The 27,154-nt window shown below is 47.1% G+C and overlaps 1 long non-coding RNA gene across 1 annotated transcript; it reads right to left on the reverse strand.

The window, feature by feature from the left end:
• Positions 1 to 15,519: 15,519 nt before the first annotated feature.
• Positions 15,520 to 24,474, reverse strand: LOC132368457 (uncharacterized). The gene is made up of 2 exons (XR_009504091.1): positions 24,207 to 24,474; positions 15,520 to 15,738 (listed from the first exon to the last, which is right to left on the reverse strand). It is a non-coding gene; the product is annotated as an uncharacterized LOC132368457 (long non-coding RNA).
• Between the last annotated feature and the right edge of the window lie 2,680 nt (positions 24,475 to 27,154).

Consider the following 27,154-nt stretch of genomic DNA (forward strand, 5'->3'; position numbering starts at 1 on the left):
TTTGAGGAGGAGCGTGGGGGTGGGCCTGGAGATGGAAGATTGCCGTGTGCCTATCTGGGGACCAGCACCAGTGACCCCCACTGCTGGGAAGGCCCAAAGGCAGGAGGCTATTAGGGATTTGCCAGGTGGAGGGCACGGAGCCTGAAGGAAACGCGGTCCCCTTCCACCAACGGGGGGATGAAGGGTGGGTGCCCAGCACCAGTGAGGGTGGCCTTGAAGGAGACCAAGGGCCCCAGCAGAGGGGTTGAGAGCAGCCAGCCCAGGAGGGCATTGCCTGTGCCAGGATTCCAGCCAGCGGCCACTGAGGAACCTGCAAACTGTCCAAGGGAGTCAGTCAGCTTCCCCAGCTGGGCCAATCAAGTCAACTTTTCCCATCACTGTGTCCCCAGTCCCACTCCCCGAGACCACCCTCCAGAGCCCTGGAGCTGCCCTAAACAGCAGCCAGCAGCGGGGGCGGCTGGAGTGAAAAGGGCAGGAAGTTGCAGGCCAGGCACCCACTTCCACGGCAGGGCCAGGCCAGGGCAGGCCTGAGCTGGTGGAAGGAAGAAGCTTTACCTGGGCGAGAGCTCAGGCTTCCAATATTAAAATGGATTCCATGGAATTCGGGGACTACCGGCCCGGCCTGGTCTTCTGTTATCCTGGAGAGGCTGAGAGGCTAGGGGACCCACCCCAGAGTCCTTCCCGAGGGCAGAGAGGACAAACTCGTGGCGAGATTGGGGGGCACAGCGGGAGAAGGAGCAGACTGCCACCCTCTGAGGCAAATGGTCGCATCCAAGCCAGGGGAAGCACCGTCTACGCGTGGCCTGTCTCTCAGAGCACCCTGGCTCGGGGCGACACGCGTGAGTGAGAAAGGGTTCCCTTCCCATGTGCTGTGTAGGCGGTCGGGCTGCAGCTCCCGATGGCCAGGCGGCTCTTGCGAGGGCCGCTCCAGGTACCGCGGAACAAGCCCGTCCCAGGACAGCTTGCCCCCCTCCCCACGGCCCCCAGCTCCTGAGACCCTCAGGCCTCCCCACCCTCCCCGCCTCCCTTTCTCTCCCTCTGTGCCCAGGCCCTGGCCTGGGGTCTCGGGTCCTGCTGAGAGGACAGACGTTCTCACGCTGTGGGCCCAGGGCTGTGCAGGGGAAGGGCTGGAGTCTGGGGAGTTGGGGTGGGGAGTGACTCACCAAGGAGCGAGCTGGGGAAGGGAGGAGGGGGTGGCCTGGGCAGGAGAAGGGCTGAAGCCCTCAGGGCTACGGGAGTGGGTGTGGGCATCAGGCCTGGGGGGTTGCTGGCTGTGGGCAGCGGGGGCTGAGGACGGCTGGGGCCTGGGCTGAGATTTCCTCCTGCAGCTTCTCCTCGTGGCCAGAGGGTGCTGTGTGTCCAAACCCCTGTCCCTGCGGAGCCTGTGCTCCAGGGAGGGGAGGCAGATTGGGAACAGATGCTAGCAGGTGACACCCGCTATGGAGGTCAGGGGAGCAGGGAAAGAGTTGGGGGGACCATGGAGGCCAGAGGAGGCCTCACTGACAAGTGGAGGTTTGAGCCAAGGTTCCAGGGCGTGAGGGGTGGGGTGCAAGGCCCCGCCTGGGAGGCAGAAGGCAAGGCTGCAGCCGGTGTGTTCTGGGCGCACGGGAGCCGTGGCTGCTGTGGCCTGAGGGGCGTGGGGGCAGGGTCCCGTGGTCCTGATGTTGGCTGCTGCCCTGTGTGAAGAGGGGGCCCTTGTAGGTTTTGAGCAGAGGGTGGTGGGACCTGATGTAGATTTTAACAGGTTCATTCCACCTCTGGGTGAAGCAGACCTCCGAGGTGGGCCGGGGTGAGGGAGGGGAACCAGCCGAGGCTCCTGCAATCCTGCAGTGAGAGCACAGCTGCCCCGGGCCAGGTGGGGTGGCGGGGACAGTGAAAGATGGCGATTCTGGATGTGTTTTGGAAGATAAGCCAAGAGGGATGAGGAAAAGGAAATGCATGGGCATGTCCCCAAGGTGTTGGTCTAAGCGGGTGCGAGGACGGGCGTGCCGTTCAGTGAATGGGGGCTGGCGTGCAGTAGGTGTCGGGGACAGGTGACCGAGAGTCTAGTCTTGGACGTGACCATCAGGGCTCCTGCTCTGCATCAGGAGGAGGCTGTTGGATGGCCGAGGCCTTGTGTTTAGGGGCGAGGTCTGCAGCTCAGTGCGAACCTGGCGGCCCTTGCTGTGGCGCTGGTATTTCAAACCCTGGTGAGGGAGGCATCCCTACGGAAGTGGCATGAGATGTGCTCCAAAACCGAGGCTCTGGGCATCTGCCCACAGGCTGGAGGAGAGCTGAGAACAGCAAAGGAGGCTGAGAAGAAGCAGCCTGGAGCTGGTGTCGGGCAGGTGGCTCGGGAGCGTCTGGCGGGGTGAACACGGGGGGATGCGAGGGTCAGAGCCCGGCCTAGGCCCAGGAGACCGGCAGCATCTCTCTGGGAGGGGGGGTTGCGTCCCCTGCAGCCCCAAAGGGCTGGAAAAAACCGCTGTCAGCCAAAGACAGAGACCTTGGGTAGAGCAGGGTCCCCCGGGGGAACCGCCGAAGCAGTGACGTGGGACAAATGGAGAAGACCCTGTAGGCTCCGCTGTCTGCCGGCTGGGCCAGGCGTAGCCCGCTGCCTCCCCGTCTGTTTCACAGATGAAGAAACTGAGGCTGGGAGGCTGTGTGATTTGCTGTGGTCACACTGCCAAGTGCAGGCTTGGGCTCCAAGACCGGGAATCTTCCCACTGCTGGCCACCCGTCTCCTCAGAAAAGCAACAAACGGCAAAGCAACTTGCAGAAGATCGCAGACGGTCTGAGGCCATTTAGACAAGGTTTAAAATGTGCCAAACAGTGCTCGGTATTGCTTAGGGATGTAACATCCCCTCAGTGGGACGATAAACCCCAGCGCAGGAGAGTGGGTGGGCAGGGGTCCTCGCCAGCAGACCGGAGGCCTTTGTATTCTAAGCTGCGTGGTGTTGCCAAAGTTCGGCCTCTGTACCCCGGTGCCGGATTAAACCTCGGAGGCAGAGTTTAGGGTGAAGTAGAAAGAAAGAGCTTTACCGCTTTGCCAGGCAAAGGGAGCCACAGCCTCAAGACTGCGGCTCACCCTGAGGGGTTAGTGAGGAGTCTTAGCGCGTTCGAAGAGCAGTGCATGCTCACGTCGTGGACATTCTTCTGATTGGCTGGTGGTGAGGTCATCGGGAGTCAACATCATTAACCTTCTGGTTCCAACCGGTCTGGGGTCTGTGTGCGTGGGGGCAGCATGCAGTTAACTTCTTCCACCTGATGGGGGTTTCAGTATCTGCAAAACAGCTCAAAGGCATGACTCAGAATATTATCTATAGTCCTTGAGGAAGAACTAAAGATACTTGACTTTGTTTAGTGGCTAAAGTATTATTTTGTCTTGCTTTACTGTTTACCTTTCTGTATTTTCTCACTTCTCTAATTAAATTTATTCTTTTTTAAAAAATAGATCTTTATTGGAGTATAATTGCTTCACAATACTGTGTTAGTTTCTGCTGTACAACAAAGTGAATCAGCTATATGTATACATATATCCCCATATCCCCTCCCTCTTGAGCCTCCCTCCCACCCTCCGTATCCCACCCCTCTAGGTGATCGCAAAGCACCAAGCTGAACTCCCTGTGCTATGCTGCTTCTCCCCACCAACTATTTTACATTCGGTAGTATATATATGTCCATGCCACTCTCTCACTTCGCCCTAGCTTCCCCCTCCCCCCGCTGTGTCCTCAAGTCCATTCTCTATGTCTACGTCTTTATTCCTGCCCTGCAACTAGGTTCATCAATACAATTTTTGTTTTTTTAGATTCCATTCTGACTTACTTCACTCTGTATGACAGACTCTAGGTCCATCCACCTCACTACAAATAACTCAATTTCGTTTCTTCTTATGGCCGAGTAATATTCCATTGTATATATGTGCCACATCTTCTTTGTCCATTCATCTGTCGATGGACATTTAGGTTGGTTCCATGTCCTGGTTATTGTAAATAGTGCTGCAGTGAACATTGGGGTACATGTCTCTCTTTGAATTATGGTTTTCTCAGGGTATATGCTCAGTAGTGGGATTGCTGGGTCACATGGTAGTTCTATTTTTAGTTTTTTAAGGAACCTCCATACTGTTCTCCATAGTGGTTGTATCAATTTACATTCCCACCCACAGTGCTGGAGGGTTCCTTTTTCACCACACCCTTTCCAGCATTTATTGTTTCTAGATTTTTGATGATGGCCATTCTGACTGGTGTGAGGTGATAGCTCATTGTAGTTTTGATTTGCGTTTCTCTAATAATTAGTGATGTTGAGCATCTTTTCATGTGCCTCTTGGCCATCTGTATGTCTCCTTTGGTGAAATGTCTATTTAGGTCTTCTGCCCATTTTTAAATTGAATTGTATGTTTTTTTGATATTGAGCTGCATGAGATGCTTGTAAATTTTGGAGATTAATCTTTTGTCAGCTGCTTCATTTGCAAATATTTTCTCCCATTCTGAGGGTTGTCTTTTCATCTTGTTTATGGTTTCCTTTGCTGTGCAAAAGCTTTTAAGTTTCATTAGGTCACATTTGTTTATTTTTGTCTTTATTTCCATTACTCTAGGAAAGATCAAAAGAGATCTTGCTGTGGTTTATGTCAAAGAGGGTTTTTCCTACATTTTCCTCTAAGAGTTTTATAGTGTCTGGTCTTACATTTAGGCCTTTAATCCATTTGGAGTTTATTTTTATGTATGGTGTTAGGTAGTGTTCTAATTTCATTCTTTTACATGTAGCTGTCCAGTTTTCCCAGCACCACTTATTGAAGAGGCTGTCTTTTCTCCATTGTATGTTCTTGCCTCCTTTGTCATAAATTAGGTGACCATATGTGTGGGGGTTTATCTCTGGGTTTTCTATCCTGTATATTGATCTATATTTCTGTTTTTGTGCCACTACCATACTGTCTTGATTACTGTAGCTTTGTAGTATTGTTTGAAGTTGGGGAGCCTGATTCCTCCAGCTCCGCTTTTCTTTCTCAAGATTGCTTTGGGCTATTTGGGGTCTTTTGTGTTTCCATACAAATTGTAAATTTTTTTGTTCTAATTCTGTGAAGAATGCTATTGATAGTTTGATAGGGATTGTGTTGAATCTGTAGACTGCTTTGGGTAGTATAGTCATTTTCACAATGTTGATTCTTCCAATCCAAGAGCATGGTATATTTCTCCATCTGTTTATGTCATCTTTGATTTCTTTCATCAGTGTTTTATAGTTTTCTGAGTACAAGTCTTTCTCCTCCTTAGGTAGGTTTACTCCTAGGTATTTTATTCTTTTTGTTGCAATGGTAAATGGGAGTGTTTCCTTAATTTTTCTTTCTGATTTCTTGTTGTTAGTGTATAGGAATGCCAGAGATTTCTGTGCATTAATTTTGTATCCTGCAACCTTACCAAATTCATTGATTATTTCTAGCAGTTTTCTGGTGGCATTTTTAGGATTCTGTATGTATAGTATCATGTCATCTGCAAACACTGACAGTTTTACTTCTTCTTTTCCAATTTGTAGTCCTTTTATTTCTTTTTGTCTCTGATTGCTGTGTCCAGGACTCCCAAAACTATGTTAAATAAGAGTGGCGAGAGTGTACATCCTTGTCTTGTTCCTGATCTTGCAGGAAACGCTTTCAGTTTTTCACCATTGAGTATGATGTTTGCTGTGGGTTTGTCATATATGGCCTTTATTATGTTGTGGTAGGTTTCTTCTATGCCCATTTTCTGGAGAGTTTTTATTATAAATGGGTGTTGAATTTTGTCAAAGGCTTTTTCATCTATTGAGATGATCATATGGTTTTTATTCCTTAATGTGTAAATATGGTGTATCACATTGATTGATTTGCGTATATTGAAGAATCCTTGCATCCCTGGGATAAATCCCACTTGATTACGGTGTATGATCCTTTTAATATGTTGTTGGACTCTGTTTGTTAGAATTTTGTTCAGGATTTTTGCATCTATGTTCATCAGTGATATTGGTCTATAATTTTCTTTTTTTTGTGATATCTTTTTCTGGTTTTGGTATCAGGGTGATGGTGGCTTCATAGAATGAATTTGGGAGTGTTCCTCCCTCTGCAATGTTTTGGAAGAGTCTGAGAATGATAGGTGTTAGTTGTTCTCTAAATGTTTGATAGAATTCACCTGTGAAGCCATCTGGTCCTGGACTTCTGTTTGTTGGAAGATTTTTAATTATGGTTTCAATTTCATTACTTGTGATATGTCTGTTTATATTTTCTAATTCTTCCTATTTCAGTCTTGGAAAACTGTACCTTTCCAAGAATTTGTCCATTTCTTCATGGTTGTCCATTTTATTGGCATATAGTTTTTTATAGTAGTCTCTTATAATCCTTTGTATTTCTGTGGTGTCAGTTGTGATTTCTCCTTTTTCCTTTCTAATTTTATTGATTTGGGTCCTCTCCCTTTTTTTCTTGATGAGTCTGGCTAAGGGTTTATCAATTTTGTTTATCTTCTCAAAGAACAAGCTTTTAGTTTTATTGATCTTTGCTATTGTTTTCTTTGTTTCTTTTTCATTTATTTCTGCTCAATCTTTTTGATTTCTTTCCTTCTACTGACTTTGGGTTTTCTTTGTTCTTCTTTCTCTAGTTGCTTTAGGTGTAGGGTTAGGTTGTTTATTTGAGATTTTTTCTTGTTTCTTGAGGTGAGATTGAATTGCTATAAACTTCCCTCTTAGAACTGCTTTTGCTGCATCCCATAGGTTTTGGGTCATTGTGTTTTCATTATCATTTGTTTCTATGTATTTTTTAATTTCTTCTTTGATTTCTTCAGTGATCTCTTGGTTATTTAGTAGCGCACTGTTTAGCCTTCTTATATTTGTGGTTTTTACTCCTGTAATTGATTTCCAATCTCATAGCATTGTGGTCAGAAAAGATGCTTGATACAATTTCAATTTTCTTAAATTTTCTGAGGCTTGATTTGTGACCCAAGATGTGATCTATCCTGGAGAATGTTCTGTGTGCACTTGAGAAGAAAGTGTATTCTGCCACTTTTGGGTGGAATGTTCTATAAATATCATTTAAATCTATCTGGCCTATCATGTTATTTAAAGCTTGTGTTTCCTTATTTATTTTCTGTTTGGATGATCTGTCCATTGGTGTAAGTGGGGTGTTAAAGTCCCCTACTATTATTGTGTAACTGTTGATTTCCCCTTTCACGGTTGTTAGCATTTGCTTTATGTATTGAGGTGTGCCTATGTTGGGTGCATAAACATTTATAATTGTTATATCTTCTTCTTGGATTGATCCCTTGATCATTATGTTGTGTCCTACCTTATCTCTTGTAACAGTCTTTATTTTAAAGTTTATTTTATCTGAAGCAAGTATTGCTACTCCAGCTTTCTTTTGATTTCTGTTTGCATGGAATATCTTTTTCCATCCCTTCACTTTCAGTCTGTGTGTCCCTAGGTCTGAAGTGGGCCTCTTGTAGGCAACATACATATGGGTCTTATTTTTGTATACATTTAGCCAGTCTGTGTCTTTTGGTTGGGGCATTTAATCCATTTACTTTTAAGGTTATTATCAATGTGTATGTTCCTATTACCATTTTCTTAATTGTTTTGGGTTTGATTTTGTGTGTCTTTTTCTTCTCTTGTGTTTCCCACTTAGAGAATTCCTTTAGCATTTGTTGTAAAGCTTGTTTGGTGGTGTTGAATTCTCTTAGCTTTTGCTTGTCTGAAAAGCTTTTGATTTCTCTGTCAAATCTGAATGAGATCCTTGCTAGGTAGAGTAATCTTGGTTGTAGGTTTTTCTCTTTCATTACTTTAAGTATATGTTGCCACTCCCTTCTGGCCTGAAGAGTTTCTGCTGAAAAATCAGCTGATAACCTTATGGGGATTCCTTTGTATGTTATTTTTTGTTTTTCCCTTGCTGCTTTTAATATTTTTTCTTTGAATTTAATTTTTTTAGTTTGATTAATATATGTGTTGGTGTGTTTCTCCAGGGTTTATCCTGTATGGGACTCTGCACTTCCTCAACTTGGGTGACTATTTCCTTTCCCATGTTAGGGAAATTTTCCACTGTGATCTCTTCAAATATTTTCTCAGACACTTTCTTTTCCTCTTCTTCTTCTGGGCCCCCTATAATTTGAATATTGGTGCATTTAGTATTGTCCCAGAGGTCTCTGAGATTGTCTTCAATTCTTTTCATTCTTTTTTCTTTATTCTGCTCCTCAGCAGTTATTTCCACCATTTTGTCTTCCAGATCACTTATTCGTTCTTCTGCCTCAGTTATTCTGTTATTGATTCCTTCTAGTATATTTTTCATTTCAGTTAATTTGTTGTTTGTATCTGTTTGTTTGTTCTTTAGTTCTTCCAGATCTTTGTTAAACATTTCTTGTATTTTCTCAGTCCATGCCTCCATTCTATTTCTGAGATTCTGGATCATTTTTACTATCATTACTCTGAATTCTTCTTCAGGTAGATTGCCTATTTCCTCTTCATTTACTTGGTCTTGTAGTTTTTTACCTTGCTCCATCTGTGACATATTTTTTTTTCCCCCTTTTTTTTTATGAGTGGGATTGTGTTGCTGTCTTACTGGTTGTGTGGCCTGAGGCTTCCAACACTGCAGTTTGTATGCTGTTGGGTAGAGCTGGGCTGAGGTGAGGACCTCCAGGAGACCTCACTCTGTTGAATATTCCTTGGGGTCTTAGGTTCTCTGTTGATCCAGTGGTTCGGACTCAGAGCTCCCACTGCCAGATCTTCAGCTTGATCCATGCAGGGTGGATAAAAAAAAAAAGGAGAACAATAACAAAGTAAAAAATAAAATTAGACTAGGAAACTAACAGCTATGTTAGAAAAAAAATAAAAATAAAAATATAGATGAAACAACACAACAACTGGAAGTTTAAATTTATACTTTGACTAAAGTTTTTCTACAGACAATAGGCAGGTGGAGGACATGAGTGGGGGTCTATTTTGGGAAGGCCTCATAGGTTACAGTGGTGCAGACACAGGTGCTGTCATGCTGTTCTTTTCCCTTTCTTAGGTCTGAATTGTGTATGAGTAAGTGAAGGGAGGCTGACTCAGGTCCTCCTTGTGACCTGCCTCCTCAGCAGTCCAACCAGGGACCAGGCACCAAGGAGGGGAAGGAACTGTGAGCCCTTCCTGGCTGCTTGCTGGGGGTGGGTGGGAGGGCTGGGCCTCTTCAGAACTACCTTCCATGGTCGGAGGTGGGCCTTCCACCAGGGCACAGCCAGGCTCATGTTACCTGACTCATGCTCTCTCTGGTCATAGGCAGCTGTCCCTTCCCCACGGTGGCCTCTCCTTCCCTTCTCAGCACCAGGGAAAGGACCCCTTTGCCCTTTGAGATCCAGGTGCTCCAAGTGGCCTGCGTGTTCCACTGTATGAGTGCTGCACCTTTATTGGGGACCTGCTATGTGTCTTGTCTGCTTGTGGCACAGAGGCCAGGGCTGCACTGGAGCTGCCGCAGAATGACACCCAGGAGCCAGTGGTCACATTTTTAGAAATTTTGAGAGCTGGTCATCAAACTGTGGGTAGCTTGAAATTGACCATGGGGAATATTTACACCGTGAGAATTGGTTCTTGCCACACCTCAGGGGTTTTCTCCGTTTACCTTAGAGAGCTGGCTGTTAAACCTTTACCAGCACAGCCCCATGGAGCTCCCACTGTGCGCCTTCCAGAACTTGGTCCCAGGTTTCAGAGCCCAGCTGTCCACTCATACTCCCTCAGGCGTCCAGAGGTCCCTGAGGCCTGACTGGCTGCAGTGTAGGGTCCCTCCTATGCTCTGTCCAGCAGTCACATTCCAAGCATGTAGAATAAGTGTGGGCCCCTGAGTTTCACAGGCTGGAGGTCCCTTCTGTCTGGGCCAGGCCAACTGGAGAAGCGACTTAGCCTCTGCAGCTGCAGTTTCTCCCTGGTTACACGATGTTAATGCCACCTACACATAACCGCCACTCAGGAGGCATGTGCAGCTCCAGGAACCCCATGGGTCTCCAGCAGTGACAGCCTCCAGTGGTGGGGCTGGTGGGGATGGTGGGGCTTGTCTGGGAACTTCCAGCAGAGTTACTTTGAGATGTCTCTCCCCCTCTCTTCTCCATTCAGTGCCACTGGTGTACCAACGGATACATGAAGTACAAGAACTCAACCTGCTAGACCCCTTGCTGATGGAAAGAACCAGCTCTCATGTCATCCTGGCACGGGGGGTGTGCAGTGAGGGAGCAGGTGTGTTCTTATGGGTTCTAGGAGTGTTGGCCTGAAGAGCAAGAGCATGGGCTGGGGATCGTAGGTTCTGCATGTGTGTTGCACATGTGTGCGTCTGCGTGTGGGAGGCCCCAGATTTCCATGCAACAAATCTGTCGAATTCTGGCCCCACTGGCAAATGGAGAACATGGTTGGTTCAAGAGGTCCTAAACCCAAAGCTGCCTCTCTCTCCGGTCCAGTCCTCACAGAGTCTCAGTGCTGGACATCCAGTGGGGACCTCACACTGGCCAAGTGGCTGAATGACTGTTTTCAGGACTCCAGTTGTTATGAACTGAATTGTGTGTCCCCTCCCTCCCCCCACTCATATGTTGAAACCCTAGACCTCGATGTGACTGTATTTGCAGATAGGGCATAAGGATGAGGCCCTGATCCCATAGGACTGGTTTCCTTACAAGAAGAGGAAGAGACACCAGCACACCCCGCCCCGCCACTCTCTGCGCACACAGAAAAGGGCATGTGAGGACACAGCAAGAAGGCAGCCATCTGCAAGCCAGGAAGAGGGTCTCACCAGGCACCAACCCTGATGGTACCTCGATCTTGGACTTCCAGCCTCCAGGCTGTGAGATAGGGCTTTTGTTTAAACCACCCAGCCTGTGGTGTTTGCTATGGCAGCTGAGCGGACTAAGACAGGGGATATTACTCCCTTTTATTGAGGACCATGGGCTTTTCAGACATTATTCACACACATTATTTATTTATCTTTGCATGATTTACATGCATTATTTCACTTAGATTATCCCCATTTTACAAATGAGGTGAGGTGAAGTGACTTGTCCAAAGTCACAGACAGTAGGGTCAGAATTTGAGCAAAGGAGGCTGTCACCTGCCCAACACCACACCATACTTGGGGTCCCCACATGAAGCCCCTTGGGTCTGGGCACCTGGCCCCTGCAGCCTGCAGTGCTGTGACCTGAGGCGACCCTGCCCATGAATGGGGCCAGGGCTACTCATTCTTTGGTGCACTGGAAATTAGGCTCAAGACTAAACCTCTGGAAACTGGGGCTCCCTGTGCAGCGCCCTGGCAGTTTGATGGATGAAAAACATTTCAACTTTTCCTGTAAAAATGTCTGTTGTGCAAAGATAAGGTAATTCTAGCACCTGCAGCGGCGACTTCTTAACTAGTTCATGCAAGAATGATGTGCTCATTTATAGCCTTGGAGCTGGGTGCAGCATGGCCCCGATCAACAGCTGGGGTGATGCCAGCCTGGCCAGCACCAGTCCGGACCCAAAGGCAGCACGGGAAGGGCAGGGCCATTGTCTGTCCAGGGCTGCCCTCTGGTGCCACATGCTCTGGCTGTCTGCAGAGAATCCAGACTTCAGAACTGGAGGGCTTAAAAGGGGACACATGCTCACCTTGGAGGTCAGGGGTTTGAGTGTGACACTGGGGCCTGGGGCCTGGGGCTGGTGGGGCCTTCCCTGCCCTGTGACCTCAGGCAGCTCTTTTCATCCATGTGATGGGAGGAAGGGTGAAATGAGCTCAGCATTTTGGGAGCCCTGGAGCCCCATCCAGCTGCCAGCTGGGGAGGGGCTGTCTCCTGAGTGAGCACAGCCAGCATGGGTGCACAGGGCAGAGTCTTCACCTGTCGACCTTCATGCCCTCCTCAGAGGTTGCCCCCTGCACCCTGGCAAAGGTGGGGTGGTGGGCAAGTCATCCCCTTATTTGGCCAGGAGAGGACCCCAATTTCCAGTAGAAGGTGTCTCAGGGACCACCAGTTGGAAGGGCAAGGTCTGATGGGGAGCTTGTGCTCAGCCTCTGGTCTGACCCCCTTTGCAATTCCTACCAGGTGTGGCCCCTCCCTCTGCCCTGGACAGGCCACACTCTCTTCATCTCCTTTGTTAACGCCTTGCTCCCCCTCACCCCCCCCTACCCGACAGGGAGCCCCGAGACCTGAGGATGATGGGTCACCTCGGGGTGCCCAAGGCATCATAGGGGCTGGACCTGGGAGACACTGCAGCCCCACTCCACCCTCCCTCTTCTCGCCCCAACATTCTGGGTTCTCGAGCTCCAAAGGGCTGTGAGGGGCTGGCCCCAGCTCTGGGCTTAGCTTTCTCTAGCAACTGACTTTCCTTGGGGACCCTCATCCTCTCCTCCCACCTCTGGACCTGTCCTATCACAGGACCTCATGCTCTCACCCCCGTCTGCAAAACATCCTTTCCCCACCTCCAGGGTCAGGAAGCCCAGCGTCTTCTCTGCTCCTGTGTCAGCCACACCTGTTGGCTTTCTGGCGGGGCCCGGCCCTGCACACTGTCCAGAAGGCTGCTTGCCTGTGTGCACCCTTCCTGAGACCTTCCTCCCCTGTCACCCCCCAGGACCAGCGTGCTCAGGAGGGAGGATGTGTTAGCAATTTGGGGTTCCCCACTCTCTGACAGTGGGCTGTGCTGGGGTTTCATCTCAGTTCCGATGCCTTCAGCTGGGTGACCCAGCCTTTCGCCTTGCTTCTCTGGGGATCTGTGTCCTGTGTAACCCATGGGGGACAGGGTTATTGTGAGACCCAGGGGGATACCTCATGGCGCCCTCTGACTCAGGGCTTGTTCACAGCAGGGCTCTCTGGACGCAGCCTACCTCTGTTCAGCCTAACCGCAAAGCCACCGTCAGTCTCAGAGGTCCTGGGGAGACAGGCCATGTTTTGCTCTAGGTAGCAGTTTCCTCCTGTGTCTGGGGTGGAGAGGCAGTTGCCCCCATGGTCTCTGGATGACCCAGCTCAGTCTGGAATGGTGGTGAAAACATCAGGCCCCAGCCCAGGCCTCGACCCCGCCCCTAGCGCTGGCGCACTCCCACTTTATGATTCTTGGAATTCACTCTTGGAGAAAATGCAAAATTCACTTACCCTTGGGAATCCCTTGGCAGTGCTGGGCTACATTTCGGCCCAGCCATCCAAGGGCCAAATATTCCAGCTGGAAACTACACCCATCCTGAATGTGATCATGACAAATAAGACGGGGAAGTGGATCAGAGATATGATTTCTGATGAGTACAATTACAGGGAGCCATGGCTCTGTCCTGTGGAGAAGACAACAAAGTAACTGCACTGCCATGTGGGAGACATGGCACCCTGAATCCACACAGCGCCTGGCCCTACTGCAACCATGTAATTGCATCATGTTGCCAAGAGAGTTGGGGCAGGGATTTAATTACTCTGCAGAGTGACTGGAAACTGTCCCTACCCTTCTCTCATCTCCTGATCACACTGGGGAAGATGTTGCATCATTAGGCCCTCAGCTCAGCAGAGGAAGTGCCAACAGCCAAATCACAGCTCTGTGGGCCTGTGTCCACCTCTGTGCAGAAACCCGCTGAGCGAGTGTTATGGACTGAATGTGTGTGTCCCCCTACAATTCATGTGTTGAGACCCTGACCCCCATCGTGATGGTATTTGGAGGAGGGGCCTTTGGGAGGTGATAGCATTTAGATGAGGTTTCATGATGGATTAACCTCCATAGGAGAGGAGAAAGGGAGATCAGAGCCCACCCTCTCGGCCACGTGAGGACACAGCAAGAAGGTAGCCAGCTACAAGCCAGGAAGAGGCTGAATTGGCAGGAACCTTGATCTTGGACTTCCCAGCCTCCAGAACTGTGAGGAATCAGCGTCTGTCGTTTAAGCCACACATCCTGTGGTACTTTGTTGAGCAGCCTGAGCTAAGACAGCAAGTCAGAGTCCAACAGAATGCAGCCAATGCCTGTAGGTAAGGCGGGCACTGTGGTCCTACAGCTGCCCGAGGAACCCCGCACACTCGACCGGTGCTTTTCACCTTTTATTAAAGAGCTGTCTGAAGTGAGGGACTGGGGTTCTCCCTACCTGTTCCATGCATACTGTTAGCTGTTTTAGAAGTGTTTTCCTTTGATGCGCGCAGCAATAAGCATTTTTGAGGCAGGTTTCAGGTTTCAGAATCTAAAGGATGGGGCAGCTGACTGTTCGCTGGGTGCCTCCTATGGGCCAGCTGCTGTCCTCAGCACTGGACAAAGTAAACGAAGCTCCCCGCCTTGGCGCAGCTGCCTTCCAGCAGGGAGGAGACACGTAATAAATCATGGACGTTACATAGCGTGTTCGAAGCAGATAGTGCTTGAATAACTTAGAGCTGAGTCAGGCGGATCAAGAGGGCTGGGATGGGTGAAGGCAGCAAGTGGGGTGCAATGTTGTATAAAGTGGTCAGGGCGAGCCTCAATGACAAGGTGGCGCTGCGTCGCAGGAGGTGAGGGAGTTAGCTATGTGGAGTGGGTATCTGGGTGAAGTATGTTCTAGGCAAAGAGAACAGCCAAGCAGAAGCCCTAAATGGGACCCGCTGGAGTGATCCCGGGACAGCCAGGAGGCTGGTGCGGCTGCAGCAGAGTGAGCTGGGGAAGCAGTAGCTGGGGTCAGAGAGCCCGCAGCAGGTGGGGGCTTGTAGGTCATGGTGACGACTGGGCTTTTACTCTGAGATGGGAGCCAAGGGCGGGTTGGAGCAGAGGAGTAACATGATGGGAAGTTTATTTGATGACGGTCACTGTGGCTCTGTGTATGGAGGCCAGAGGGGAGCAGGCGGAGCCCTAGGGGTGCTACTGCAATAATCCCGGTGAGAGGTGAAGGTGGCTCCCCCCAGGTGAAAGCATAGAGGGATGTGGTCGGATCCCGGATATATTTTGACTATCGAGCCATCAAGACTTCCTCATCAGTTGGGAGCGGGGTACAATGGAGCAAGTGAGGCAACCATGACCCCAAAGTTTTTCACCTGAGCGATCGGAAGGATAGAGCGGAGTTGGGAAGGTCAAGCAAGTTAAGGGAAGAATCATGAGTTCAGTCCTGGGTGGCTGAGCTTGAGATGCCCATCAGATACTCAAGTGAGACTGTCAAGTAGGCGGTAGCCCAAGATCCTGGAGTGTAGTAGGGGTGGGTCTGGTAGAGGAATTTAGATTTGCCAGGTCTCTCTCTCCATCTTATTCCATCATGATTTTCTCTCTTCCAGTAGTTTTGGGAACTGGACAGTAGAAGGGAACTTGTGCAGCAAATGCCATATTTATTCTGGGATATGAAAGCCAGAATTTCCCCAATCCCAGAGGCCCTTTCCTCGAATGCTACACAGCCCTCTGTGCAAACATCCATTTGGCAGGCTCTGCGCACTGCTGTAATTGTTCATGCCACCCTGTCTCCATTTAGACTGTGAGATTCTAGAAGATAGGACAGGACTTCTTATCCCTGGCTTCTCTGTGCCTGGCTCTTGAGATGACCTGTGACAGATACTCAGTGAATGACTGTTTGATGTTACCCAGAGAAGCACAACAATTGAACCCCAGTACAGGAAGCAAGGATTTGACGTGCCCCAATTTAAAAATATTTATTTATTTGTATTTATTTGGCTGTGTCGGGTTTTAGTTGCAGCATGCAGGATCTTCGTTGCAGAGCGTGGGCTTCTCTAGTTGCGGCGTGCGGGCTTCTCTCTAGCTGTGGCACGGCGGCTCCAGAGGGTGCGGGCTCAGTAGTTGCAGTGTGTGGGCTTAGTTGTGGGATCTTAGTTCCCCGATCAGGGATGAAACCCGTGTCCCCTGCATTGGAAAGCAGATTCTTAACCACTGGACCACCAGGGAAGTCCCCCTGTTTCTTTTTATTGAAAACTTTGGTGATATTTTGGGCTCAAATACTTTGGCCAGATATATTTTAGAATCAACACTTTGTCAAGTGCCATGAAATACCCTGTTGGATTTTAATTGGAATTACACTAAATCTACAGCATAATTTGGGGAGAATTGATATTTTTTTTGATATTGAATCTTCTTATCCATGAACATGGTAAAAATCTCCACTTGTTTACATTTACTTTAATTTTTTTCCATACTGCCTAGGAACTTTCTCTATAATGCTGAGCTCCTGCTGAGCAGGCGGTGGATCTCAATCTATGAAATGATGCCCTGGTGTTGTGCAATGTACACACTTCATGGCTGTCCAGAACAACTATGTGTGCAAGTCTTGCACAACTGTTCTTAGAATTAGTCCTAAGTATCTTATGGTTTTTGTTGCTGCTAGAAGTAACTGTACCTTTCAAAAATTTACAGTTTTTAATTTAATGTTGCTAGTGTGTGTGTGTGTGTGTGTGTGTGTGAGGCCACATACACGTATCATCTTGTATCCAGTGAACCTGCTGAACTCTTTTACTAGTGCTAACAGTTTGTAGATTCCTTTAGATTTTTCTATGTAGACAACCATAATATCTGCAAATAATAAAATGTTTGTTTCTTCTTTTCTAAACCTTATATAAATTTTAAAAAGTTTTATTGTACTGGCACAACGATGAGTGAAACAATTATAGTAGATCTCATGCCTGACTTTAAATAAATTATGCTAATCAGTATAATGTTTGCAATAGATTTATAGAGCTAGCCTTCATCCAGTTAAGAAAATTCCCTCCTATTTCCAGTATGTAAAGAGGTGCTTTTTCATTAATTTAAAAAAATCAATCTGTAGTGAAATTATCATCTCCCCCCTTTCAACTTTTTAATGTGGTGAATTATTACATTGACATATTTTCTAATATTAAATCAATCTTGCTTTCCTGGTGGCAAATTGGTCATGATGTGTTGCTGTTTTTATTCATTACTGGATTTGGTTTCCTAATATCTTATTTATGATATTGACATCTATGTTCACCAGTGTAACCAACTTATAATTGTTCCTATTTGTATTACCCTTGTCTGGTTTTGATATCAAGGTTACACTAGCCTCATAAAATGAGCTGAGGAACATTCCCTCTATCCATTTGAATAGTTTGTAAAATATTGGGGTTGTCTATTTCTCGACTTATTTTTGGAACTCACCCTAAAATCACCTGGCATCTGTGCTTGATTTCTTTCACTCTTTGTCTCTAGTCCCCCCTCACATCCCTGCCCACCCTCCACCCCCATAGATTTTAAAATGCTGATAACTTTGATGGCTATGAGTCTACTCAGCTTTTCTATTTCTTCCTGAGTCAGTTTTGGTAAGCAGAATTTGTTAGGAAATTGCCTAAGTTTGCAAGAAGTTTTAAATAATTCTCCGATTTTTAAAACTGAGATCTTGTTTTTCATCAGTTTCTGGTCTTTGTCATTATCTACCTTCTTCTTTCCTTGGGTTACACTGTTGTTTTTCTCACTGAGTTGACGTCCTGCTCATTAGTCTTCAGGCCTTTTTCCTAATGTAATATAAGCATCCACAGCTCTTAAGTTTCTGTTTAAGTACCATCACAAGTTTTTGTATTATTGTTCATTTTTAAGGATCTTCTAATTAACAGGTTGATTTCTTTTTTAGCCCACTAGTTATTCATTGATTTGTTTCTATATACTCAAATGTATGTTTCTGTTTGTTTCTAGTTACTTTTTTGATACTGATTTCTAACTTAATTGCATCATGCATCATTCTTAAAATTTGTTGAGGCTGGCATTAGGCCTAGTATATGACCGATTTCTTGTTAATGTTCCAAGTGTTATTGAGAATTTTGTACCTTTGATTGTTGTGCCTTGTGATTGTCCAATGGATCAAGGTTGTTAATTGTGTTGCTCAAATTTCCTATATTCTTACAATTTTTTGGTATGTTTAAATGGCTAATTACTGAGAAGTGAATTAAAATGTCTCAGTATGGTTGTGGATTTTTTTCCCTCATAACTGGGTCAATTTTTGCTTTATAAATATGAAGCCATGTTTTTAGTTGTCTATAGTTTAGAATGTTTACATCATTTTAATGAATTCTTTCTTTTCTCCATTAGAGTAGTCTCTACTTTTCTTAATAATGCTTTTCTTTTGATTAGTATTTCACTGGTATTTTTTTTTTTTTTACATTCTTTACTTCTAATTTTCCTGTATCCTTATGTGTGATTCCTGTAAACAACCTATTTCTGGATTACTCTTTTAATTTAACCCGAATCTCTATTTTTCATTTTTAAACAGGAAAGTTTAGTCAATGTGCATTTACTGTGATTACTGATCTATTTAAGTTTCCCTCTAGCACCTTTTGCACCTCATTTTGTGCCTTCTGTTTGTCTTGCTTTTACTTGAACTTTCTCCTTTCTTTCTTGCCTTTTACTGGCACAAGTGAGTTTTCTTATGCCTCTTTCTCTTCTGCTTGTTTGAAAGTTATGCATTCTCTTTCTATCATCTCATGATCACACGGAAACTTTTTCATCTTTTTTACACAAACTTTTTTCCCAGTTTTACTGAGATGTAATCGACACACAGCACTGTGTAAGTTTAAGGTATACAGCATAATGTTTGACTTACATATATTGTGAAATGATTACCGTAATAATCATGCATGTTTAGTTAGCATGCATCACCTCATACAGATACAAAAAAAAAAAAAAAGAAAAAAGTGATTTTTTTCCCCTTGTGATGAGAACTCTTAGGATCTACTCTTTTTACAACTTTTCTATATATCATCAGCAGTGTTAACTGTAATCATCATGTTGTACATTATATCCCCAGGACTTATTTACCTTATGACTGGAACTTTGTACCTTTTGACCCCCTTCATCAAATTCTCCTACCCCCCACCCCAGACTCCCTGCCTCTAGTGACTACAAGTATAATCTCTTTCTATGAGTTTTTTTTTCAAGATTCCATGTAAAAGTGAGATCATACTGTATTTGTCTTTCTCTGTCTGACTTAGCATAATGCCCTCAGGGTCCATCTATATTCTCTGTCTGACTTATTTCACTTAGCATAATGTCCTCAAGGTTCATCTATGTTGTCACGAATGGCGGGATTTTCTTCTTCTTCTTTTATTTTTTTTGGCCATGACGTGTGGCATGTGGGATCTCAGTACCCCGAGCAGGGATCAAACCTGCGTCCCCTGCATTGGAAGCGTGGAGTCTTAACCACTGGACCGCCAGGCAAGTCCCAGAATTTTCTTCTTTTTAATGCTGAATAATATTCTATTTTATATATGTGTATATATATATCGTATATTCTTTATCCATTCATCTGTCGATGGACACTTAGGTTGTTTCCGTGCACTGGCTATTGTAATAGTGCTGCTATGAACATGAGAGTGCAGATATATTTTTGACATAGTGTCTTCATTTCCTTCATTCCCAGAAGAGGAACTGCTGGATCATATGGTAATTCTATTTTTAGTATTTTGAGGAACCTGCATATTGTTTTCCATAGTAGCTGTACTAATTTACAATCCCACCAACAGTGCACAAAGATTCCTTTTTCTCTACATCCTGACCAATATTTACCTCTCGTCTTTTTGATAACCACCATTCTCACAGTTGTGAGGTGATATCTCATTGTGGTTTTGATTTGCATTTCCCTGAACAACTTTTCGTGTACCTGTTGACCTTCATTATATCTTCTTTAGAAAAATATCTATGTAGGTCTTTGCCCATTTTTAAATTGGATTATTTGGTGGATTTTTTTTTTTTTTTTGCTATTGAATTGTATGAGTTCTTTATATAATTCGGATATTAACCCCATATCTGATATATAATTTGCAAATACTTTTTTTTTCCATTCTGTGGGTTGTCTTTTCATTTTGTTAATTGTTTCTTTGGCTGCACAGAAGCTTTTTAGTTTGATGTGGTCTCACTTGTTTATTGTTAATTTTGCTTTAGGTATCATATCCAAAAAATCATTACCAAGATCCATGTCAATGAACTTTTTTCCTATGTTTTTTCTAGGAGTTGTATGGTGTCTGATATTACATTTGGTAATACTCAATGGAGAAGACAGTCTCTTTAATAAATGGTGCTGGGAAAATTGAATTTACACATGTAAAAGAATGAAACTAAACCCCTACCTTACCCACTTACAGAAATTGACTTGCGATAGATTAAGCACATATACTTCTAACATGTCAACAAGTCTAAAAGTAATCAGCCCTGCACCCTGTCCCAGGATACTACAAGGACCTTAAGAGTGCTTTAGCTCGAATCACCCCCCTTCTGCTTAACTTATTTACTTATTGCCTGTTAGCTCTTTCACCCCTCTAGCTTTCCTGGCTCCTGCTATACTCACAGTGTCTAGAACATGTTCTGGCACATAGTAGGAGCTCAGTAGAATGCTGAGTGGACATGTTATTACTCATCCTTTAAGTCCATTTCTTTTATATTTCCCATGTTAGTCATCAGTGTTATTATTGTTTTATATCCTTATTGAGTGACTGCTGCTTGCTCTCTTCATTAAAGACACAGCAAGAAATTTGTCAACGAGAAGAAATGCATTCTCTCCCAAACTAGGGTAAGACTTATGCTTTGATGAGTTCTTCATCGGGTCTCAAGGTTACTGTGTCTTCCAGTTGTGGTTTTTTCATTTCGAAAAGCACCTGCTGTTCAGGGCCCTTCAGGGATTCCACAGGCTGGGAAGAGAGTCCGCTGTAGTGTGCCGGTTTGCCTGTCTGCCATGGGGGGATGAACCTTCAGCGTAGGTGCCAGGGGCTCTGGGACAGGGCTTCCTGTTCTCCCTCTCTTTCTCCCATCATCCCCCTTGCGATTGGATGGTTCCCCGGAGCATGCAAATGTGCTGTATTCTCCCATCTGGGACGCAGCCCTCCCTGATGCCGCGTCTTCCTCTAGATCGTGCCGGAGGTGGGGCATGCTTCCAGCCGGAGCTGGCAGGGCTGTGGGGGGGTTGGCTGCATCACGGGGTGTTTGGTGTTCTCTCTGCTCTGCAGGGATCTGAGGCTGCTCCGTGTGAAGCTTGTGCACCTGAGTAGGAAGGATCATGGCTGGGGAAAGGCCCAGGCTCCTTGGACCATTTGTCATCCTTGAACGAATCAGGGGAGCTTGGGACATACCTTCACCTGGATCAAGATCTACTTTCCCCTGCTGCATCCAGACCTCTGGGGTCTGAGAGAGGTGGGCTCACCTCCCAGGCACAGAGCTGTTGTGGGAGAAGCTCAAGGATGCATTGAGGGACATCGAGACCTAGGTGGCCTAAGGCCGGCAGAGCAGTCAGAGGAGGGGGCCTGGCTCAGAGGGACATCAGACCCCAGGGCAGGGATAGAAGGGCCCTGAAACATGCTGTGGACAGCTCTTGTCCCTTTGACCGGTCACTGCTTCAGGTGAAGCCTTATCTCGCTGGCACCAAGTCTCCAGGGTCTGTAGCGTGCCGAGGCTTCACTGTGGTTCCCCTCAGCTTAGCAGGCTCAAAAAGCCAGGGGCTTCCCTTCTAAGCAGTGGGTGCCCATAGTAGGGACAGCTCGCCAGGGGGCCACCTGATCCCCACAAGGGGCCAACTGGATAACTCTCGCCCTTGGCAGGCGTGCCCTGTGAGCTGCACTCAGCCTCCCTGAGTCTCACCTCCTCCTCCATCCCATGGGGACGCCTCCTCCATGAAGCCAGGACAGTGAGTAGAGCATGTGTGCCAAGTGTCAGGGGAGAGCCCGGTGCACGCTGAACCCTGTCTAAGGTCTGTTCTCTCCCTGTCACCACTTTTGCTTGTGATCTCAGCTGAGTCAGGGCCTTTGTCTGATCATTTGCTGAGCAGAGTTAATAATCCACATTCTCCTAACCTCCCAGAACTACTGAGAGAAACAAGTAAAAGGGTGGACTTGTTTTCCAACACGGCCCAGCATCTCCAGTTTAGCTCCAAACCTGCCAGGCTGAGTGGGATTTCTCCTCTTCCACGTTCGGAGCCCTTGGAATCCACTGTGCTCTTTACCAGATGACAGTGTTTGGCTACTAAGGGTCAGCCCATGTGTCACCTCCCCTTAAGAGTTCCCCACCTCTCCCCCCAACAAGATTAGGTGAGGCCCTTCCCCGTGACCCCCCTCCCCAGTCCCCATGCCACCTTCCACACCAGAGCTCACCGCCCTCTGCTTTGCCTTCTTGTCTGCCCTCCTGAGCAAGATCAGGGTCCAATTCTGACCCAAGTCTTTGGATACAGTACAGGTCTGACCAGAGCCCGTAATGGCTTCTTAAACAAAGAGATGCATGAATGGATAAATGAGGTAGAGGACGACCTGTGAGTGGCAGCCAGCTCAGGGAGGGAAAGCTGAAACTATGGTCTTACAGCTGGTGGGTAAGCCTGGTGGGATTTCAAGTTTTCAGCTACCCTCGTGCTTAGCCCGGGGCAACCCTGAAAGACCCTAAGTGGAAGGCGGGCTCCTGGGCTCACACTCAAACTCCTGTCCTGCTTTGGTCTCACTGCTCTCACCTGTCTTGGGTCTCCTCTCTGTAAGTAGTGACATTTTGCACAGGCTGGAAGTTCAATGTTGAAAATAACATGGGCTGAATGTTGGGTTCACTATTATTCCTTATCATCATCAGGGCTGTTTCTGATACTGACTCTAATTCCTCACCACCCATTCATCCTGCACCCTGCTCATTGGCCTTGCTACCCAACCGCCTTCACTGAACCTGGCCTTGAGCCCCTGTGTTGTCAAACCCAGGCTGCCCATCCTCTTAGGACCGTCACACCAAGTGACTGGCTTCCTGGGAGCCGTCCCACCTCTTGGTTCCTGGGGTCCCACTCTGCCTGCGTCTCCCCTCTCCCTTCTCAGACTCTCTTTGCAGCTGTGCCCATGTTCCCCTGGAGCTCGCCCATTACCATGGTCCCAGCACCACGGCAGGCACGTACTTGTGGGCTGGCCCTTCTCTAGGTCACAACTCAGAGGCTACCCCTGACTTCTCAAACTTGACATGCCCCAAACACAACTGCTAATTTTTCCCTTGAAATCTGTCCTCTCCTGGTTTTACTCAGTTCTGTAGATGGCACCCAGTTCCTCAATGCCGACTCTTAGAAGTGGTCTTGATTCCTCTCACCCTCTCACACTCTACATTTGACCCACCAGCAAGTCCCAATGCTTCTGCTTTCACCTGGGCCTCAGATCTGTCCACATCTCCCCATTACTGTCTGGGTGCCCCCATGAGGTGTAAGCTCCATTTGTTAAACAAATGCCTGAATCTCATTTCATCTACCAAGGAACTCTGTGAAATAGGAAGAGTAGAGGTTAGAGACGAGGGCACAGAGAGACCTGGGACCGGGATCCTGCCTCAGGCCAGAGCCTCTGTTCCTTCTGCGGGTTGCACCACCTTCCTGGTAATGGGTTCAGCACAGGAACACAGGCTTAATCGCACCCCAGGGTTCAAATTCAGACACAACCCTCCCTACATTCTTAAAGGTTGTGAGGCTTTAACTGTTGTTTGTGCCGCAGTCTCCTTGACGGTGGTTCAGGAATGTCTGTCACACTGTTTTATAAGGTCGTTGCGGGGATTGCGGGAGGGAATATGCAGAGTGCCCTCAGTTCTGTCAGCACACTGACCGCCCCGGGGTCGGGGGTTTATCACCACAGTTGCTGTCTACTGCGGAGTCCGGCGCTAGACTTCTCTGTAGAGATGTCTACCCTTGCTGGCTTGCTTCACTTCCCTTTCACTCCTCAGCCCACTCACTTATGGTCCTCCCAGCTCTCTGCTAGGAGTTGCTCCTGGGGTCATCAGGAATGGCAGTGGCCATTAGTCCTGTACACTGGTCCTTGCATCTTACCCTGTCTCACAGAGTACTCAGCTCCTTCCCTCCTGAGGCAGCCCCTCCCCTCTGTGGCCGGGACACTCCCAGCTTTTCTCCACCTCTCCCTCCCCCTCCCTCCCTCCTTCCCTCCCTCCTGCTCTCTCTCTCTCCTTTGCTGGCTCCCCTGCCTCCACTGGACCCTAAGGACTGGCCTCTGTCCCCCTTCCTGGCTCAGGGTCTGTTCTTCTGGGAGACCTCATCCACCCACATAGCACCACCCGCCAGCCATTCACCACCCTGTCTGCAGCCAGCTCTCCCTCCTGCCCAGCCTGCTCCTCTAAGCTCCAATCCAGACCTCCTTGTGGGGTCAGCAGTGCCAGCACGGAATATGTTTCAACTGATCTGGACTTCCCCCTGAATCTGACACCTTTATCTTACCCCAGGGACGGGGCACTGTCCTCCCCACCAAACCCAGGAACACTTCTTCACCCATCCCCTCTCCTTCTACACTCCATCACCTGCTTCATGGTTCCCAGACTATCCACTTTCCCCATCTCTCCAGACCTCCCTCTAGTCCAAACATGTAATTTCTCACCTGGATGGATTACTTTGCCATTCGAATCCATTTTCCACAAAGCAGCTTATTCAAGCCTTTAAAAACTCTCCTCGGATCGTGTCACTTTGCTACTTAGAACTCTTCAATCCTTGCTGGTAGCTCTGCTGATAAAATCCCAGGTCTGTGGTGTGTTTTCTCACGACGGTGCCCTGGCTCCCTGAGTCCACTCACCACCGGCCTTTTCCTGCTCCTTGAAAGTCCCGTGTTGCCCCCTCCTCCAGGCCTTTGTCTGGCTGGCTAGCCCAGCCTCACCTTGCTGTGCTTCCCAAGGTCACGTGCTGTGCCCTCAGACTAGGCCAGGGATTCTGTTCTCTGAAGCGTGACCATGATGCCTTAAAGAGCTGTACCTGTGATTTTTGTTATTTGCCTGAGGCCACACCCTCCAGTCTCTTGGTTTTAAATCCCAAGGAAATACTGGTGTTTCCCACATCACCCTCTTCTCTGGGCTCTCAGCCTGGGTATCTGTCCACCCACCTGAAACATCCACTAGGATGTCCAGCAGGTACCTCAACAGGGAACATGTCTGAAAAGCAAATTCCTGATTCCACCTGGGCCAGACCTGCCCCTGCTACAGTGTCCCAGTGCAGCCCTCCTTGCTCAGGCCACCCCTGACGGCTACTCTCCTGCTTTCACACTTGGATTCAGTTCTCACCTGTTGGCTCTACATCCAAATCCCAGGACATTTGACACCGACAGATACTCCTTTTTTTAGTATTGCCCTTGTGTGAACTAAATGTTTGTGCCTTCTCCAAAGTCACATGTTGAAGCCCTTACCCTCAGTGTGATGATGTTTGCAGGTGGGGTCTAATTAGGTTACAAGGATGGAGCCCCCAGGATAGGATTTGTGCCATTTTAAAAGAGGAAGAGACATGAAATGTCACTCTCTGCATGCATTCACCAAAATGACCAGGAAGAGAGCCTTCGTAGAGATCCAGACCATGCCGGCAGCCTGATCTTGGACTTCCAGTCTCCAGAACCGTGAGGAATAAACATCTATGTTTAAATCATCCAGGTCTATGGTATTCTGTTGTCAACTGAAAAAAATGCACAACCTAAAAGTTGAGAATTATGCTTCATTTGGCGGACAAAACTGAGGACTTGAGCGCAGGATGCAGACACTCAGATGCTCTGGGAGTCTGAGCAGTTGCTCCCAAAAGGAAAGGGGGGAGCCAGGATATATAGGAGTTTTTACAACAAAGACCAGGTAGTCGGAACATCAAATGGCTACTGTTTGTTAGTTAAAGAAAACCAGACAGCTCAAGTTAATGACTTTAGCACTTTTTTATGAATGGGAAGATGCAAGAGTCTGGGCTTATTGAAATAATTCCTTTGATACGCACCTCAGCTCTCTGGGGCCAGTATCCTGTGCTTTCTCATCCTGAGTCTCCTCAGGGTTCACCATCGTCAAGGGGTGGCTGCAGCGGCTGACTGCTAGATGGCGGGCGTCCTGTTTCCATACTGAGTTCCCTCAGGGCTCACCTTGAGGGAGGCTGTAATGTGATGGCTTGATGGCGGCAACATCCTTTGTTTACTGATATGGCGGGCAACATGTTTTCATTGACACTGTTATGGCAGCCCGAACTAACAGACATCCCTCTTCTACGTGACAAAATTATTTTCAGTAATAACCATGAAATAAAGCAAATAATAAGGTCCAAGAAAAGAAGTGCAGAGTGCAAATTTTCTTAAACTGAACTTTGTGTATATAATCATGCCAATAAAAAATTAGTGAATTTCAATAAAGCAGAGTCAGCCAAAAGAGGTACAGTTCAGACAACTGCTACAAGATATCAATGATGCAATGTTTTATTTCCTTTATTAATTCTTTGGTTTTAAAACAATCACTTAACAATTATAAAAGGCTAAATTTCAATTTAAAATATATTATTTACAATTGGTAATAGTTTGTGTATAAATTAAAATATGTTCTTGTAAAACAAAAATGTCACACCTCACAGTTTGCACTCTTTTAAATACATTTTAAACACAAAAAAACATATTTTAAACACAAAAAACTATCCCACGTGGTCACAGGGAATGACAGAGTTGAAGGAACTCACATTCTGTGGCCTTGCCTTCGTAATTGCTGTGCTGTCAATATTTGTTTCAACTCTGCAGTTTAAACGCAGGGTCTGGAGCCCTCATCTGGGCCCTAAGTGAGCTTGTGTGGTTGGCAACCATGGAAACTTATGCGTGACCTGGTCCCAGAGGTTGGGGGCGGTCAACCTTGCAACTGACAGTTCTCTGAATTAACCTCCACGTGGAACACATTGCTGACTAAAGAATACATCATAAAATGTGCAAATTTGAAGTTTACGGCTGTATTAATAAAACTCGATAGTAAATACAGCATTCTTTAAAAATTGGACAAATAAAATATTATTGAAGGAGAATTATTTTCTCAGTGATAATATTTAGAATCGCCCATTCTTGGATCTTGAACTCTCTCAGGGCGATGCACCCTTTTGCCTTCACTGGGGGCAGACTGCTCCCGCCCGCTACCTTGGCACCTGCCTGCAGAATCAGACTCCTTCTCACAATCCTCCCTGCCACTGTGGTGGTCCCAGCCGTGATCTTTCACCTGATTCCTGTCATTGTCACTGTGTGGGCTCAACCGTGTCACCCTCCCACTTCCCTCCTACAAAATTCACACGTGGCAGTCCCCACCCCAGAACCTCAGAATGTGACCATATTTGGAGATGGAGACTTCAAAGAGGTAATTAAGGTAAAATGAGGTCATTGGGGGTGGGCCCTAACCCAACATGACTGGAGTCCTTATAAGAAGAGATTAGGACACAGACACATGCAGAGGGACGACCGCGTGGAGACACAGAAGACGGCCGTCTGTGGGGTTTGCTATGGCAGCCGAGTTGACACTATGGTCACCTAAGAGGGTCACAGGCTTCTGTTCTCACCCCTCTGCGGTC

Source organism: Balaenoptera ricei, chromosome 7 (genome assembly GCF_028023285.1).
Source record: "Balaenoptera ricei isolate mBalRic1 chromosome 7, mBalRic1.hap2, whole genome shotgun sequence".
In the NCBI taxonomy this organism is placed as follows: Eukaryota; Metazoa; Chordata; class Mammalia; order Artiodactyla; family Balaenopteridae; genus Balaenoptera; species Balaenoptera ricei.